General features: G+C 37.9%; 1 protein-coding gene across 1 annotated transcript in view; it reads right to left on the minus strand.

Annotated features, from left to right (window-relative positions):
• LOC113110006 (nuclear receptor-interacting protein 1-like) overlaps nucleotides 1-15,991 on the minus strand; it is a 29,130-nt gene extending 13,139 nt beyond the window's left edge. Inside the window, exon 1 of the mRNA XM_026273976.1 lies at nucleotides 15,765-15,991. The gene's annotated coding sequence lies outside the window, so the exon portion shown is untranslated. The remainder of the gene's footprint in view (nucleotides 1-15,764) is intronic.
• Between the last annotated feature and the right edge of the window lie 1,269 nt (nucleotides 15,992-17,260).

A 17,260-nucleotide genomic window follows, 5' to 3' on the forward strand; every position in this document is an offset into this window, starting at 1 on the left:
TACAGGGAATCCAACCCAAACACCAGACCTGTTGGTTATTTTAGGATCTTATATTTCTGGTCTGTTAAATGCATTAGACATTTTGCAACGAGCCTTCAGCGCGTGCTGAGTGAGCGAGCGCCTTAGGGGCCGTTCACATATCGTGCCTAAAAACGCATGGAAAACGCTAAGCGCGTCTTTCTCCTGAGGCGTCTGTCTTTGCTAAGCAACAATGACGTGCTCTCTCCATGAGACGCGGAAATTTCAACGAAGGATAAATGGATTTGCAGCTCAAAAAAATCGCTTGCAGTAGCTCTGCTACTGAATTTATTTCAAAATTGCAATCCATATACAACTTTGATCAGCTGTTCCTTCATCTTGGCTGAGCTCTCAACGTTGTTACGGGAAAGGATGAAGCTGATTGGTTGGTTCTGGTCACATGACCCGCGGTGCGCTTGCGGCATTCTGAAAAGTTGAGATGTTTTTACAATTTGCTGTATCTAAAACGTATCGAACCGAACCGAACCGTGACATCAGTGTATCGTATCGAACCGAACCGTGAATTTTGTGAACCGTTACACCCCTAATATATATATATATTTTATATAGAAAGACTGGAGGGCCAAATCCTCTTTTCACTTCCTCTTTTCTGCCAAGAGCATCAGTAGTCTAACATTTCCATGTTTAAATCAGATCTTCACAGGCCTGCGGCCTCCATAATCTCCCTACTGTTAATTAAATGACGAGGGAGCGTAGGAGCGCCGAGAGGAGAGAGGGACAAAGCTGCTGGGTCTCCTGCCACAGCAAGACTCGTTAATATTAAAGATTTATGCTCTTCCCCCGCCATCGCTACAGACCTTCCTGTGCTATGCGTGTCTGTTTGGGTATGTGTGTTTTTAGGACAATGCATTGCAAAGACGATCACTTTGGTCTCAGCGGTGTGTCATGGTGCATGGAAATTGTTGACAAATTTCTTGTGACTGTATAATTTATCATCTCAAAACACTTCTGTTTTGAGTAAGACGGAAACTAATCTGCAACAGCGAAATTAAATGAGCTTGACGCCAGCCGGTGGAAGATTTACGATGGAGTGAATCTGGAATTGTGACAGTGGTTATTGATCATTTAGTCTCCATGGTTTCTCCCTTTAATCGAAAAGTTGCAAAACGGTGATAACGGACGCCTGAGGGACAGATTAGATTGGCACAGATACCTCAAGCACATGACCGCTGCTTTTCTTTTTCGAAGTCACCATCAGGTCAGCCAGTTTCACTCTAAAATGAAGAGGTTAACACGCAAAGAAAAACTATACTTTGACTTACTCAAAACATATGACTTTCTTTCTTCTGTGGAACACCAAACGAGAAATTGGAAATAATATACTGATCAAAAAGCATCATATATGCAGCTCATACTTTAAAACAATACTTTAAATACTCTCTCAACATTATATACTTTTTTTTTACTAAATAATTGTAGAATTTAGTAAAAGTATGCACATATAAATACAGAAAAACAAAGTCATGAACTAATCCTTTAAATGCTCTCTCAACGCTAGAAAGATGCTTCCAGTCCGAACTACTCAAACAAACAGCCGTGTGACGTGAAACAGGGGAATTTTACACTAAGCTTATGTGTGACCACAGGGCACTAGGGCAGTGAGACTGCAGACTTAATGGAGGTTTAACCGTTAATCGCCAGAGATAAAGACGGATGCACGAGTTAAAAGCACAAGAGGAAGCGGTTAGCATGCCCGTTTGGATGGCTAAGTTCCATTAAAACCTCTCTCCCTCCATTTCAGCCCCTTTTTCAAACCGCACACACCCTCTTTCCTGACTGCACCGGAATATGTGGCACTACAGAGTCGTTTCAAGGCATCTGAGGATAATCAAAGACAGCCCTTGACTGGCGCCTAAATGCAGCCACAATATCCGTGGTCACAGGAAGACATTGAGGGGTTAATCAGGGTGGGGTGGGGGTAAATGAAGGATTTTACAGTGCCCCCAATCTCCCCCCTCTTCCTGTTTTTGCAGAGAGTCACAGGGTGAGCGCATGTGACCTTGAGATGCATCGCTGGCACAGTCAGGGCTGCCTTGCCTGCAGGCGTCCTTGAACTGGATCTGCAAGACAAAAACCTTCACACTGGCAGATAGACATCTCAAATCCCCCCCCCCCACCCCAAATGTCTCTCTCTCTCTCTCTTTTCAATCTGCGTGCCTGTTATCTCCTCCCCAGCGGGTGAGTCTTATCTGAATGCTAGATCTTTAACCTTAACACTGAACTCAGACAGAGGCGGAATTTCAAAATGTCTCACTGGTGTATTTTTAACCTTCATTCACAGATTGTTTGTCTCTGTTTCAGGGAATAAGATGACTCTCCACGGCATCTGAGACACTAGCCAGGCCAGACTTTTTTTTTGTTTTTTTAGCAGAAGAACTGCAGCCCCCCAACAAACTCTTGAGATAACATCCATCTCAGCAAATAGCAGGACGAGCTGGTTTTGGTTTTCATCATCTTGAGTTTTTGCATGAGTGTCTTTCTAAGAAAAAAATGTGTCCAAGTATGTTGTTATCCCCAAACGGCTTCTTACAGGAAGATTCTGGAATCATTACAGGTTAAGCTCATTTGACAGCATTTTTGGCATAACGCTGATTACCACAGAATAATTTTGACTCGTCCCTTGTTTTATTTGAAGAAGCAAGGTTACAGTGAGGCACTTACAATGAAAGTGCATGGGCCTAATGCCTGAAGGATCGCAAAGCAGACTTCTAATGTTATTAAAGCACTTATATAAACGTGTCTATTTAAATTATGCATTATTGGAGGTGTAAAGTTCTTATCACTTTTATGGTCGTTTTAGGATAAATGTTATGGCAAGTGTTGGTGTTATAACCAACATAAATGAATGTTAACATTCATATTGCCCATGTACACCATGTTAATACTGTGTTTGACCCCCTTTCGCCTTCAGAACTGCCTTAATTCTACGTGGCATTGATTCAACAAGGTGCTGAAAGCATTCTTTAGAAATGTTGGCCCATATTGATAGGATAACATCTTGCAGTTGATGGAGATTTGTGGGATGCACATCCAGGGCATGAAGCTCCCGTTCCACCACATCCCAAAGATCCAAAGATGCTCTATTGGGTTGAGATCTGGTGACTGTGGGGACCATTTTAGTACAGTGAACTCATTGTCATGTTCAAGAAACCAATTTGAAATGATTCGAGCTTTGTGACATGGTGCATTATCCTGCTGGAAGTAGCCATCAGAGGATGGGTACATAGCGGTCATAAAGGGTTGGACATGGTCAGAAACAATGCTTAGGTAGGCCGTGGCATTTAAACAATGCCCAATTGACACTAAGGGGCCAAGAAAGCATCCCCCACACCATTACACCACCTCCACCAGCCTGAACAGTGGTAACAAGGCATGATGGATCCATGTTCTCATTCTGTTTACGCCAAATTCTGACTCTACCATCTGAATGTCTCAACAGAAATCAGGCAACATTTTTCCAGTCCTCAACTGTCCAATTTTGCTTGTGCAAATGGTAGCCTCTTTTTCCTATTTGTAGTGGAGATGAGTGGTACCAGGTGGGGTCTTCTGCTGTTGTAGCCCATCCTCCTCAAGGCTGTGTGTGTTGTGGCTTCACAAATGCTTTGCTGCATACCTCGGTTGTAACGAGTGGTTATTTCAGTCAAAGTTGCTCTTCTATCAGCTTGAATCAGTCGGCCCATTCTCCTCTGACCTCTAGCATCAACAAGGCATTTTCGCCCACAGGACTGCCACATACTGGATGTTTTTCCCTTTTCACAACATTCTCTGTAAACCCTAGAAATGGTTGTGTGTGAAAATCCCAGTAACTGAGCAAATTGTGAAATACTCAGACCACCCCGTCTGGAACCAACAACCATGCCACGCTCAAAATTGCTTAAATCACCTTTCTTTCCCATTCTGACATTCAGTTTGGAGTTCAGGAGATTGTCTTGACCAGGACCACACCACTCAATGCATTGAAGCAACTGCCATGTTATTGGTTGATTAGATAATTGCATTAATGAGAAATTGAACCGTGTTCCTAATAATCCTTTAGGTGAGTGTATTTTGGCTATATTATTAAAACCGTGAGTATTTTAATCTTTATACATTGACCCCTTTCACTTTCTTTGTAAGTGTATCACTATAACTTACATTTTTTGCCTCTTTTATTTAAGGAAAGGATTATATTTTTATTCTTAAAACTATTTAAATAGATTCTATTATCTTAAATAAAATATAAATATTAGATTAAAACAGAAATATTGAAACTGAAATAAAATAAGCTTACTGTTAAAGACGAAGCAGTATTATTATTAAAACTGAGATTTAGTTTTGGACTAATATGCATCTCCAGTGCCTTTCTGAAGAATAGAAATGACACAAAAAGAAAAGTTACACACTGCAAGTATTACAGGAGAGCATGAAGCGCCTTTTATCATCATGCAAATGCAGTGTCCTTGGATGCACAAGGTTCATCACTTTAAACAAATATTTGGTCTGTCCTCTGTACATTGACACCGAGGTGGGGGAAGAGGGGAAAAATGTCATGTTTAAACACTAACCCTGCCTCGCAGCTAACAGGAACACAACACACGCACATGCATCCTGCCTGCCCAGGAACGTGCGGATCGTGTCCTTTGCGGGAGACTTTGCAGTGCCGCGCCGACTGACCTTTCCTGACTGTAACGTTATCGCATGTCATATGTGATCCTGCTGGAAACCATCTGCCATGGACTCCTCTGGCAGCACGCAGGAGTCTGAGACGTCACTGCTCTCCTCACCTTCGCTGGAATTCATCAGATTACTGCGGGAACACCCACCTGGCCCTGCTTGGGACACGATCCCTGCGCAACACGATATGCTCAATTAGACCAAAGGTCATTCGCGCCAATGCATCAGTCCATGGGTTCTTAGATCACACTCAAACTAGGGAAGTGAGCAGGGAAGCAGTAAGTCTAAAGAGATGTTACAGTGATTATGTCATGGTTTAACAGTAGACATGACGAGAAGTGGACTAACATGATAATACACAGTATAGGAGTAGATCATGAAACAAAATTTGTATATCAAAAATGTGTATAACAAAATATACGTATTTTAAAAACTGTCTTTAAGACAATTTACAAACTAATGGTAAAATGGTAAGAATTCTGAGTTGTATATCTTTTAAAACAGTAATGAAACAACTTTGAAGATAAAAAATACTAATAAATAAACACTTTATTCAAATACTTACAGTACTTTTACAAAAAGTACTTGTTCTATGCTGCATTTTTTTTATCCAAGTAATGGAGCTCATTAAGTTCAATTATACAACTGATTCAATTATTATTCAACTGATTAATATAAATATAATGATTAATGATTATAATCGTGATTGACAAACAGATAATATCATGAAAAAAATATATAAAATGTTATATTGAAAGGCATTTTGGTACAATAACAAGGACAATTCTACCACTTGAAAAAAAAGAAAAAAAAGAGAAAAAAAAAGAAAAATAAAAGAAACGTTTGAAACATTTAGTTTGAACACTCAGAAATTGCTAGTAAATTCCACAAATATTTTTTTTAAGTAGAAAGACTGAAAAACTTATTCTAATGTTTTATTTATGACAAATTTTTTTTTTTTTTTACAGTATAATTCAGTATAATAACTCCATTAACAAGAACACTCCAATCATTAACATCATTGCTTTAATATTGAATATAATAATTTTATGTTGTACAAATTCTTAAAACTGACAGGAAATAATATACATGTAAAGCAAAAGTGGCAAAAACATTATCATGAATTGAAACTGGTTCAGTCATTTTAATTATATATGTTGCACAGCTAATAAGACCTGTCTTCAGCTAGATATTAGATATTTATGATGAAATTATGTTTAATCATAAAGTCAATTAAATTTAACATTATAATTGCACCATACTTTGGAAGCCATGATGATAATCTGTGATAAAACAGATCATCCGTTTACATTTCAAGTTTTCAAAACATTACACTGTCAAACAATAAAACCAGTCATATAAAAAATAAAGCAGCTCATATCAAAATCTTTTTTGTTGTTGGTTGTTTTTTGTTTAACATTTCTCACAAAGTAGAAGGACCAGAGTCATTTCAGTAGTGTGTCATCACTCAGAGCTAATATTGAGGTTGTTATGATTGCCACGTTTTACAGTTGCACCCCTCACTTCCAGCGCAGGCTGACCTGTTTTCCATTACTCACAGCATTTATGATAAGATCCACAACTCAAAATCTCAAGTACTCAAACTCTGGGTAGGGTCAAAGTCTCCCTGTGCCTGTTAGATGCAAATAGCTCGCCTAAATCAAATATTGAACTGTGCAATATAAACGGTCATTATTCAAAAAGAAACGCTTTTTGGTGTCCAAAGTCCTGTCTCTTGCTCCGTGTCTTTCTTTCAGTAGGCTGATGGATCCGTTGACCTTTTATGTTCTACAAAAACAACAATCAGTCATAAAAGGCCACGCCCACTGGGATCTGTGTCTAAGAGCGTAATAATGATGCAGTGATTCTCCCATGAATCCTGGCTTTCACCAGTGTGGCGATACTGATGTCATCTTAATTACCCTGAACCATGAAAAAAGAAAAAACCTTGACTCGAGCTGTGCGTGTCACCTCGTAAATTCAGCGACTTTGAGGAAACGCTTAAGGAGACCAGTGAGAGAATCAGTTCATGACCTGAGATCCGTCTCAAAGAGGCACTTTATTAAGTGTACATGAATCTGGACTGCAGCTTTTTTTATAGCTTTTTAAACATTTTTTATCAGATTTAAAAGGTTTACAATTTTTTTTTAGAGATTTGTAGAATAAAAATTATATTCTTTAAATTACATTTTTAAAAAATAAATGTACATTTGAATAATAATAAATAATAAACAATAAACATCTAATATTAACTGACATAATAAAACAAATAAATATATTACACGTCAAAATGAAAATAAAAATCATCTGAACGATGACTGAAATGATATAGTATAGTAACAAAAAATTGAATAAAAATAAGTATATATAAATAAAATGATAAATCTCTATAAAGAGATACTCCTTTAGAGGAGTGATGGCTGTATTTAGCTGCAATGTACAGAATGCATAGCCATTGTTTCTGAACTGTAACGATACCATATTGTATTTTGTCCCAGTGGAGGCAATGGGTGTGAAGGTCCTGAGAGACCTGAGGCCTTCATGGACAGTTTTGGGCTTATAATATGTGCTTCATTTGCAGCTTCTCTATACTGTTTGACAAGCCGTTCTCAAGACACAGCTCCTGCCGTTGACCCACTTCTGTGTGGCTGCGTCTGGTGACAGCCCCTGCACCCCTTCTGACTGACTGCAGCACCGCAACCCTCGGCCTCCCTGAACTGTGAGAAAAATAGGTCACCATGGCCCACTTTTCTTTCTTTTTTTTCCCTCTCAAAGAGAGTGTATGAAGACTGCTGCAGAGTCTGATCAGGCAGCTCAGAAAACACTAACACAGGAGAGAGAGAGAGAGAGTCTACAGTAGGTTCATTAACCCCAGTATCTAGAGAGCACATGCTCCTCGCATCAGTGACGTAACAGGGTCTTATCAGATGACAGGAACACTCCCAACACATGCCTTCATTAAACAGTGTGTGAATCACACACATCACGTACACAATTTATGATTCAGGACATTTAGAAAATGACCTCATCAGTGAAAACAAGACACCGACATGCCAACAACTCAAAAGCTGAAGGACCCAAGTTTACCTAGGTACCAGCCAAGGCATTTTAACAAAGACCAAAACTCAGGTTTCAAATTTCACTCAACTGACAAATAATCAATATTACTTATAAATAAATAAATATTATTCTTTCAATTATGAATCAATTATGTAATTAGCCTATATAACAAATCGTTATAAGAATAAAAAGAAATAAAAATAAAAATATTACAAATAAAATAAATTTTTAAATACATAAAATAATACGATTACAAAAATCTTTATTTTTTTAATTATTATAATTTTTTATTCTTAGTCATATCTCATAAAAGGAACTTTGAGTTGTGTTGTGCTGACTGTGTGAATGTCTTATGGATCATTATTGTAAGGTGAGAACATGTTGCAAACAACACAAACACATACATATAAATATATATCGATCAGGCTCACAATGACAACAAGTCAAGCTTGAATTTGTTTGTCTCTGACAAAAAACAAATGGTTTTGCCATGTTTAAACTTAAACACCCTGGACACATCTCAGCAAATGCTGTAATCATATTTAATATGTGCAAAATTGCTGAAAATTGCTCAAAATGTTTATTCTCATTAAAAATTATAAAAAAAATAAATAAAATCACCTTTAATATTGGCCTTCCTGATATTTAACACTACAAACAACCACCTAAAAAGACAAATGCTGCCAATAAGATTGACTTTAGAATGTGAATAAACACTTTAGAATGGGTAAGCAATCAATGAGCTAAAATTAAAATCTACAAAATTGCATTACATCAACACATTCACGTAAAGAAATCTAAAGGGCAACAACAAGCAGCCTAGTCAAACTGATCATTGACCTTTATTAAACCTGTTTAAGTGTATTTAGGGCAAGCCATACCTTAATATAACTGAAAAGGGCAGCCCTGGACAAAGAGACAGGTGGCTTAAAGAAAAGATCTGCTCTATGTGAGCCGCCTGGCCTTTGCTACTGAATCAGCCATGTAAATGTACTTACACAAGCAGAGCGACAGCACATGTAAACATCTACCACAGGTCAGTGGCCACAGGTGAACCAGTTTCTACATGGCCCTCATCCAGTCTCAGGACAGACACACAAGCGTTCAGCATTAGCTCACTCAAATACTCAACTCTGGCTTCACCAAAAGGTCCACTGGAGCAGAACTGATTTTGTTATAACTGTGAAAAATACCAACTCCACCACAGCGGCTTTGTGAAAAAGGCAAACTCTGCAGATCCCAGTGCGCTGGGAGTACATGAACCTTATACCAGCTATAGCAGCAAAAATGCTGATAGAGTCGGGAAGTTCAGTTCATTTCTGGGAATCTTTCAGGCAATTTCAAAAAATTAGCAAAAATACAAAAGAAAAAGAAATAAGCAAAAATGAAAAACCCCAAAATGAATTTTATTTGTTTATGATATACTCATAAAATATTTATTAGAAAATAGACTATTAGATTTTAAAATATTATCATATTTATTATAATATTGATGCATTTATTAAATTTTGATGTTTAAAATAAATACATAATAAATACAACAAATAATAAATATAAAAATAAATATATAACTTTTTGTATCATTCTTTGTAACTGTGATTAATTAGTTAAAATGATGATTCCTTATAAACATATTGAATAATTAACAAATGTATTATTATTATTGGTAATAATATTGTAATAATAATAATAATAATAACTATTATTTTTAACAACAACAACAACAATATTATTAAAGTGATTCCTTTTATGAGATATGACTAATAAAGTGATTATTAAAGAGTCTTACTTAGTGCCAATTAAAAAAAATAAAAATAATACATCACAGTTAAAAACCATTTCAGAGCCAAATAGCATACATAAATATCAACATTGAATATTTCTATCCATATTTAGCTTATGTAGCAAGTTGCGAAAACAACTGAATTAGATCTAATATTTCTTTCCACCAGAACAGACCAGACTGCAGGCAAAGTCTTTGTCCACCACAATTTGTCATTTTGGTGTTATGCAAAATCAATCACTGAATCAATATTCATCATGCACAGCGGTGAAGCTGTTAACTTATAATATGAATGAAAAAACCTCTTACCCACACCTCTAGTCAATTGTGGCACGTAAGCTCTTCACATGGTGTCACATGACCGAATCCTGCTTTAGAGTGTTACTTAAAAGCTTTCAGGTCAACTCAGTCAGGTCAAGGTCAGAGAGACGCGTTAATGCCAGGAAAGCAGGCACCCTCTCCATAAGCCCCAAGCGGTCCGCTAGGACACAAGGACATCTGTCCAAGGGCATCTCCCAAACTATAGAAAGACACGAGCTCAAACTCAACTAATCAACGGCCCGCAGCTGATTGGGATGCGGAGAGCGTGAACGTGAACGCACGGGAATTGCATTTCACATGGAGAAGGTCTTAGTTCAACACAAAAAAATCCAACACTTTCCACTCGTGTCTACTTCTTGTGGCAGGAGTGCATACAAACAGCAGTCCATAATAATATATCCCAGCATGCCTCACTGTGTGAAGCATTAGAGTGCTTTGAGAGCACGGGCATGCGGTGAGAATCTTTCAACGCTTTCGACGCTGGCTGTGCATAAGGGACAGATAGCTACACCCCACATCCAGTGGCTGCTGAGGTGTCCCTTGTTGCCTGGCAACAGCTCAGCTCATTTTAACCCCTTTAAGTAAGTCTTAAGTGATTCAGCAGTCTGAGGCCAGTGATGGGTGGGCTGCTCCGAAAGTGACAGGACTTTATTAGTTTCGGGGGGTTTTAACGTGCCGCTTTGTGCAAAAAAATAATAAAAAATAGGCGGTGTAAATCTGCTCCACTGTGATTGACTCCTGACCTCTGCATGAAATGAGACTTAGCAGAAACAGTCCGCTTGACAAAGGCCCCCATGACATCCACAGAAGCAGGAAGCTATTAGATCAAAGCTGCAAAAAAATACAAAGACCCGGTTTACATCTGGTATTAACATCCATCTCACGTGATTCCATCACAAGGGGTTGCCGCTTATACCGGTCACTACTCGTGATCAGATTTGGTAGAGGAAAGTCAGCATGTGATTTAAAGGGACAGTTCCACAAAAAAAAAAAAAGACAATTCTGCCATCATTTATTTAAACCTGGGTCACTCCTAATCTGCATGATTTAACGCCCTCATATACTTCAAACTGATGTGACGTCATTTCGAACAAAATCAGGAAAAAAAAGAAGTTCATTTTGAGTTTGTTTCAGCAGTTCGAAACAGCTGACCAGAGTGTACTTTCTTGGGGAGTTCGTTTTGGCTCCAAAACACCTATGAGCTTCCACTGGTCCGTGAAAATTACACAATCGTTGGGTGGGTTCAGGAACTCTGCCTTCTTTGACATGAGATTTCATTTCTCATTTCACAGAGTTCAGAAAGGAGAACAACATCTAGAACAGCAACAACACCAAGTTATTAGCAATTTGAACACTGGAGTGTCGAATAGCTGAGCTGGTACAAATATATCCGCACCTGTACTATCACTTGCGGAGAGACTTTTACGATTCTGACAATTAAAATCCTAAAAAGAAATTGCAACGAAGCACGAGTTATAAAAAGCAAACATCCGATGCAAGTGTTCCAAAGCCATGACAGCTACTGCTGCCGTTTTTTCTGTAGGTGAATTTAAAAGGTATGCAATAAATGAAATGCCAAAAGAACATTAATCTTTGTTTTTAAATAAATTCATAACACCACATAAAATATAAAAAGGTGCAACAGTTTACCCAGTTTAATAAAATAAATGAACAATATTTTTTTCACATCATGCTAAAGTTTTCAGACCAAAAAAAAATAAAAATCTACATTTTATCATCACATCATTGAATCATTGTATCGTTGAGGTTTTTAGGGCACACGCTCGGGCGGCACGACACATAATAATCTACACCCCGCCTCCAGCAGGGCAGGGGTGTCGTAATGTTTGAATACAGTATACCAATGCTCAGCCTTTTCAAACCTCTTTTTGCCCCCAAACGAAGAACAAAAATGATCTTCATTTAAAGTATATCGGAGCCTTTACTTTCTTCTGCAGGAGAAAAAAAGAAGGTATTTGTGATTGCTAACTGTTCATGCACATAAAATAAAAGTCAATGGGGACCATACCTCAAGCAGCAGTCTTCATAACCCACACATCCATCTTTCATTCATGAATTCTGAAAACTCCTCTTTAGTTAATTACTTAGGCCTGTATGATCTGAAAGCTTTCAGATGATAGAAATAATGAAGCCGGGATCATTCATGTCGCCTGCTCTGCGAATGTCGTACTGATGCACTGATTGCAGATCGTTTTGAGAGTGTTCATCTCTTCAGCATTACTGCAGGGTTTGTGTCCTTCTCAGAACTTTGAAGGTTTCTGAAAGGACAGGCCACTAATATGGTTAGGACAGCTTGGCACGCTGCGGACTTGGACTGCAAAATCTGCATGTATTCATCTCTCAGCTCAGAGAGAGACAAACGACTAAGCCTTACAACTTTAGAATCACTGGCATTTCACTTAGCGCAGCATATAGCCTGCTTAAAATAAGACACCATTAGTAACGTCCCCCAGGAGCAGTAAAATCTTCCTGAACCCAATTGCCAGGATTCCTTGACCTCCAGGTCCATCTCGCCTCAGGACATAGTGGCCAATACAGAAATACAGCTGGCAGTTAAAGGGCAGCCGGGTCATTCTATTAAATTAACTATATCATGTATATCACGTTGATATTGTGTTTCTTGGGATCAGCATTTGTCAGTTTTGGAGGCTTTACAAGTGACTTACATGCTTTTCATTCACCATTCTTTGCAAATCATTCATGATTAGCTGCTAAATGGTAACAAGGCCAGATTAACATCTAGTTACAGCCAGTTCTAGATGGTATCTGCCAATGTTAAAGAGTACTGCATAAATTTACTGGCCCTTAATCTAACCATGCCAAAATTTGTATACAAAATGCATAAGAGGGAATCAAATTTATAATTTGAATTAGGGGTGTGCGATATAACGATTTTTGATCGTGGACGATAAAAATGTCTCCACGATCTGATTTTGAAGAAATATTATAGTATCAGCTGCAGTTCTGGTGCCTCCATCGTGTTAACTCCTTGGTAAAGTTACTCTCACATAATTTGCTTGTGCTTTTAAATGTTTCATGCACTGGCCTGACCTGCACTTTCACTGAGCACCACATACACCCGAAGCCTAACATAACCCTAAATATGCAAATTATTTTTATGCCAGCAGGAGGCGCTGTTAGAGAGGGAGCGATAGAGTCTCCGGTAACGGCTGAGCACTAAGCAGCGCTGAGCTCACAAACACGGATTTACCAGGCATTAGGCCTGCTTGCAAGATGGAATGAAAATGACTTCTGAAATTTCATTTCTGTCATTATTTAGTCACTGTCATGTTGTCCCAAACCTGTATTAATTTCTTTCTTGTGTTGAACACAAAGAAGATATTTTGAAGAGTGTGGGTAACCAAACAGTTGCTGGTCACAATTTGATAGTAGCAAAAAATACTGTGGAAGTCACTTTGGACCAGCAACTGTTTGGTTTCCCATGTTCCTCAAAATAGCATTTATGTTCAGAAGAAGAAAGAAACTTATTCAGGTTTAAAACCAAGTGAGTAAATGTTGGTATAAAAATAAAGCACTATGACAGAATTGACAGACAGCGGACAGAATTTTTATTTATGGGTGAACTATTCCTTTAACGTTAATAAAACGACAAAACACAAAAGAGAAAAATAACTCACTGCTCTTGACTGAAGAAATTTAATACAGTTGCTTTAGGAATCAGTTTATATAGTGTTTTATTTTTATATTTGTTCATGCAACTTCTTGAATGCTCCTGCCAAATACACATATGGTACTTGCAAATAAAACACTGTTTTATTTGTATATTATGTGTAGTTGTAACATGTATCTTTGTAATTCTTTTATCTTTATTATTAAAAAATAAGAACAAAGATTTTTATCTTTGCCCTCTTTGGCCTAAATATCTGCCATTCTTTTTTTTTTGTTACCTTGAAAGGTTTAGTCTTTATAATAGGGAAATTAGTTTGGCTGTAAATAACAACAAATCGTGAAATGATATTTTTTCCATATTGCCCAAACCTAATTTGAATTGTTCAAAAATGTAATGGTTGGTCAACTGGTTGCTGTGTTTAGGTCACTAATGTGTGGTGATGCTCAATTTATCGGAGTTGCATCTCCCAGCAAACCTCCACCGCAAATTCAGCAAACTATAAATCGTTTACAGTAAATCAATCAGCAAAAATCAATCCATCTCTATAAATGAAAGCCCTGCCTCTGTCCCAAGGCTGAGTAGAGAAGAATCTGTGCCTTGTATTTCATACTGTCTCAGCGTTTCAATTCCCTGAGCCAGACAACCACCTCCATCCCTTCTTTTGATGTACAAAACCTCTCGTATAAACAGTACCGCTTCCTGTTGATCTCCAGGCCACCTATTATCACTGATATACCCAGTATAAAACAAGATTCATTGCACAAGGAACAAACACGCAACCACTGTGTCCCTGAGCTGTCAACTGACCTGTTAATGAGTGTAAAGCGCCCGTGGCTTCTATGGATTTATGACACGTTACACCATGAAGTTTGTGTTGCACAAGCTAAAACCATGTGTTTGAGTACTACTGTATAAAAAAAAGCCACTTTAGGATAAAAGTTAAACACAATAAGAAAGGTCTAAGCCAGAAGGAGGTGAACAGACATCACAATAGGAAACTTTTTTTTAATATGACGATGACCCAGCACGGTTTTAACCACTCTCAGTTCACTGTATTGACATCCCCTCTGAGAAATTAGGTCGCCATGTGTTCATTTTCATTTATCTAGCAGTGATAGCATCATTTCAAGTCAGTATCAATCTTAAAGAAGCCAGATAACAGGTCACATAGTGCTGTCAGCCTGACTCTTTCCCATCTTGTTGCTATGTCAGGAGAGTATTTGGAGACATTTTGCACCTGTATTGTTGATCTAACAAACTGAAAAAATGCCTGATATGATATGAGACATATGATATAAAAGTAAAAGATTTTCGATAAGAAAACTGATTAAATAACTTGTCTCTCAATTAGCTTCTTCAAAATACATGCAGATTTATGCTCTTCCCACAGACCAAGACAAACACTTTTCAGTAACTGGTCTTTTCCTTTACCAAACAAAGCCACCTGAACCAACACTGAACCCTAACTATGATCTCTGACTACCTCTAAACTGCAACCTTTGACCTCGTCTACCCCATTTTTATTGACTGAAGCCACAGGAAACCTATAGGGCAATATATATAAAAAAATTTATAAATACATGAAAACTATAAACAATGAAAAGTCCAAAATGTATGTCTGGTAAAAGGTAAGATCTTGTCCTGAAGAGATTAACAAAAAGTAGTATTGACTTTATGACTACTAATGACAGCTCTTAATGACAGCTCTTTTATAAAAAAATAAAAAAATAAAAAAATAAATAAATAAATATATATATATATATATAGATCATAAATACAGGAAAGTGTCAAGATCAACACAATAAATCACATGCAAGACTTCTCACACTCCATTACATAATATTAAATTCTAAAATATTATAAAAGATATGGCCTGGAAACACAGAGCTATAAATGACCAGTTCTCGTGTATGAATGATAAAGCAGCAGATAAGTGAAAGGGTAACATCGCACTGACTGTAACAGAGAAACAAAATGGAAACTAAATGACAGCAGCGACCATTGCGATTCACACAGCGTGCGTTCTTGCGTCTTTGGTCTCACGTTTTCAAATGCGGTGTCAAGTTAAAAACAGTTCAACTTTTAACCAAGGCGCCCTGTTTATAAACCAAACAACGCGTCCCGTGTAAACGGAGTCCCACGTTCCATTTTTTCTCTCAGTACCTCCTAGGACCACAATAAACAGCAAACACCACAGTCATATGCAGCGGAGTCTTTCCAGCTGCTGGGCGGGCATCGAGTGGTCTCGACACGTACCTGATTCCGCTAACCGAGCTTGAGCGTTTCCTGCGCGCAGACGTGAGCCGCGAGCCGCGTCAAATAGAAGTAGAGTCCAAAAACTTGTCGGCCTCCATCACCGACTGTCGGGTCTGAGTCTGAACTGTGTATTCTCGGAATCCCCGAGAACTCCGCAATGTTCACACTCCTCCTCCTCCACACACTCTCTCTCTCTCTTTCTATCCCTCCCTGGCTGAGTGAGTGAGCGCAGCTTAAAGCTACAGGAGACGCTTTGTGTACGTGCGGGCGCGCGCACAGCCAGACGCGCTACCTCACCTCTCACCATTAATAATCTGAGTAATCTAAGGAAAACAAAAACTTTGCGGCTACATATATATTGCATTGTATAAGCAAAAATGTATAAATATTTATATTGTAACTTATCTGACAGAACAAAACAGAAAAGCCATTTATCATAGAACAAAGACGTATAATTTTAACATACGGGTAATTTCCATCTTTCCAAAAATCAGTACAGTATAACAAGAAGTTGACACAGTATGTTGTTTTGACGGTTTAGATTTGAATATTGAATATTTTTTGTCCACCAACAGAATTGTTGTTGTTGTTGTTTTTTGAGCACTGTTTTTTTTTTATTTTTTTTATTTTTTTTTAGCATTTCAGTATGAATCCATGTTTTTCAAGTGTGATTCATCTACAAGTTCCTGGATCGTGGAGACACACTGGATCAGCAATTTCAGTGCTATCTCACCAAGTTGACCTTTGAACTTAGGGGACCTTTCATCTTTGAACTATGACCTCAAATGTCACATGAATGGAGATACAATATCCGCCCTTCTTTCCTTCACCATCTCGAGCTGGTGACCTGTGCTCCAAAGCTTTTCACAGAACCATGGTTCACGGAACGCCAACCTTTGACCTCAGAACAGAGACACATGTGTGCTTAAGTGTGTTTTTTTCTGTTCATTGGCCTCCATCGTCAACATATTCTTTATGGACTATGTCATCTGCAATTCAGCCTGTTGATAATCATCTTTACAGCATCACAGGCATTTTACAGATTTGGGAGATTCTGGGAACATGTACTGGCAGGTTTTGCATTCAGTGTAAACATATATTTACAATCAATCTTTTCATCTTTTATTTACATGATTATAAAACCTGTTCAAACATGTAAACCACGGAAAGAAAAGTCACAAATGAGATTGCTTTAGCTCAATTATTTTTTGCTGACAGCAAAGAGAAGGAATGGAGTTTAAATTTAGCTTAAATTGTCCTTAGAAGAAAATAAATCAATAACCTTAAAATGTTGCCACTAGAATTTCAGAAGAGATCCTCAAAACACAAAAATATTAAGCAGCACAACTGTTTTCAATATTTATAATGATAAGAAATATTTCTGAACACCAAATCAGCATATTATAATGATTTCTGATGTCTCATGTGACACTTAAGACTTGAGTACTGATGCTCAAAATTCACAAAAATAAAGTTTTTTTAATTTCTTCCATTTT

Source organism: Carassius auratus, chromosome 10 (assembly GCF_003368295.1).
Source record: "Carassius auratus strain Wakin chromosome 10, ASM336829v1, whole genome shotgun sequence".
NCBI classification, from domain to species: domain Eukaryota; kingdom Metazoa; phylum Chordata; class Actinopteri; order Cypriniformes; family Cyprinidae; genus Carassius; species Carassius auratus.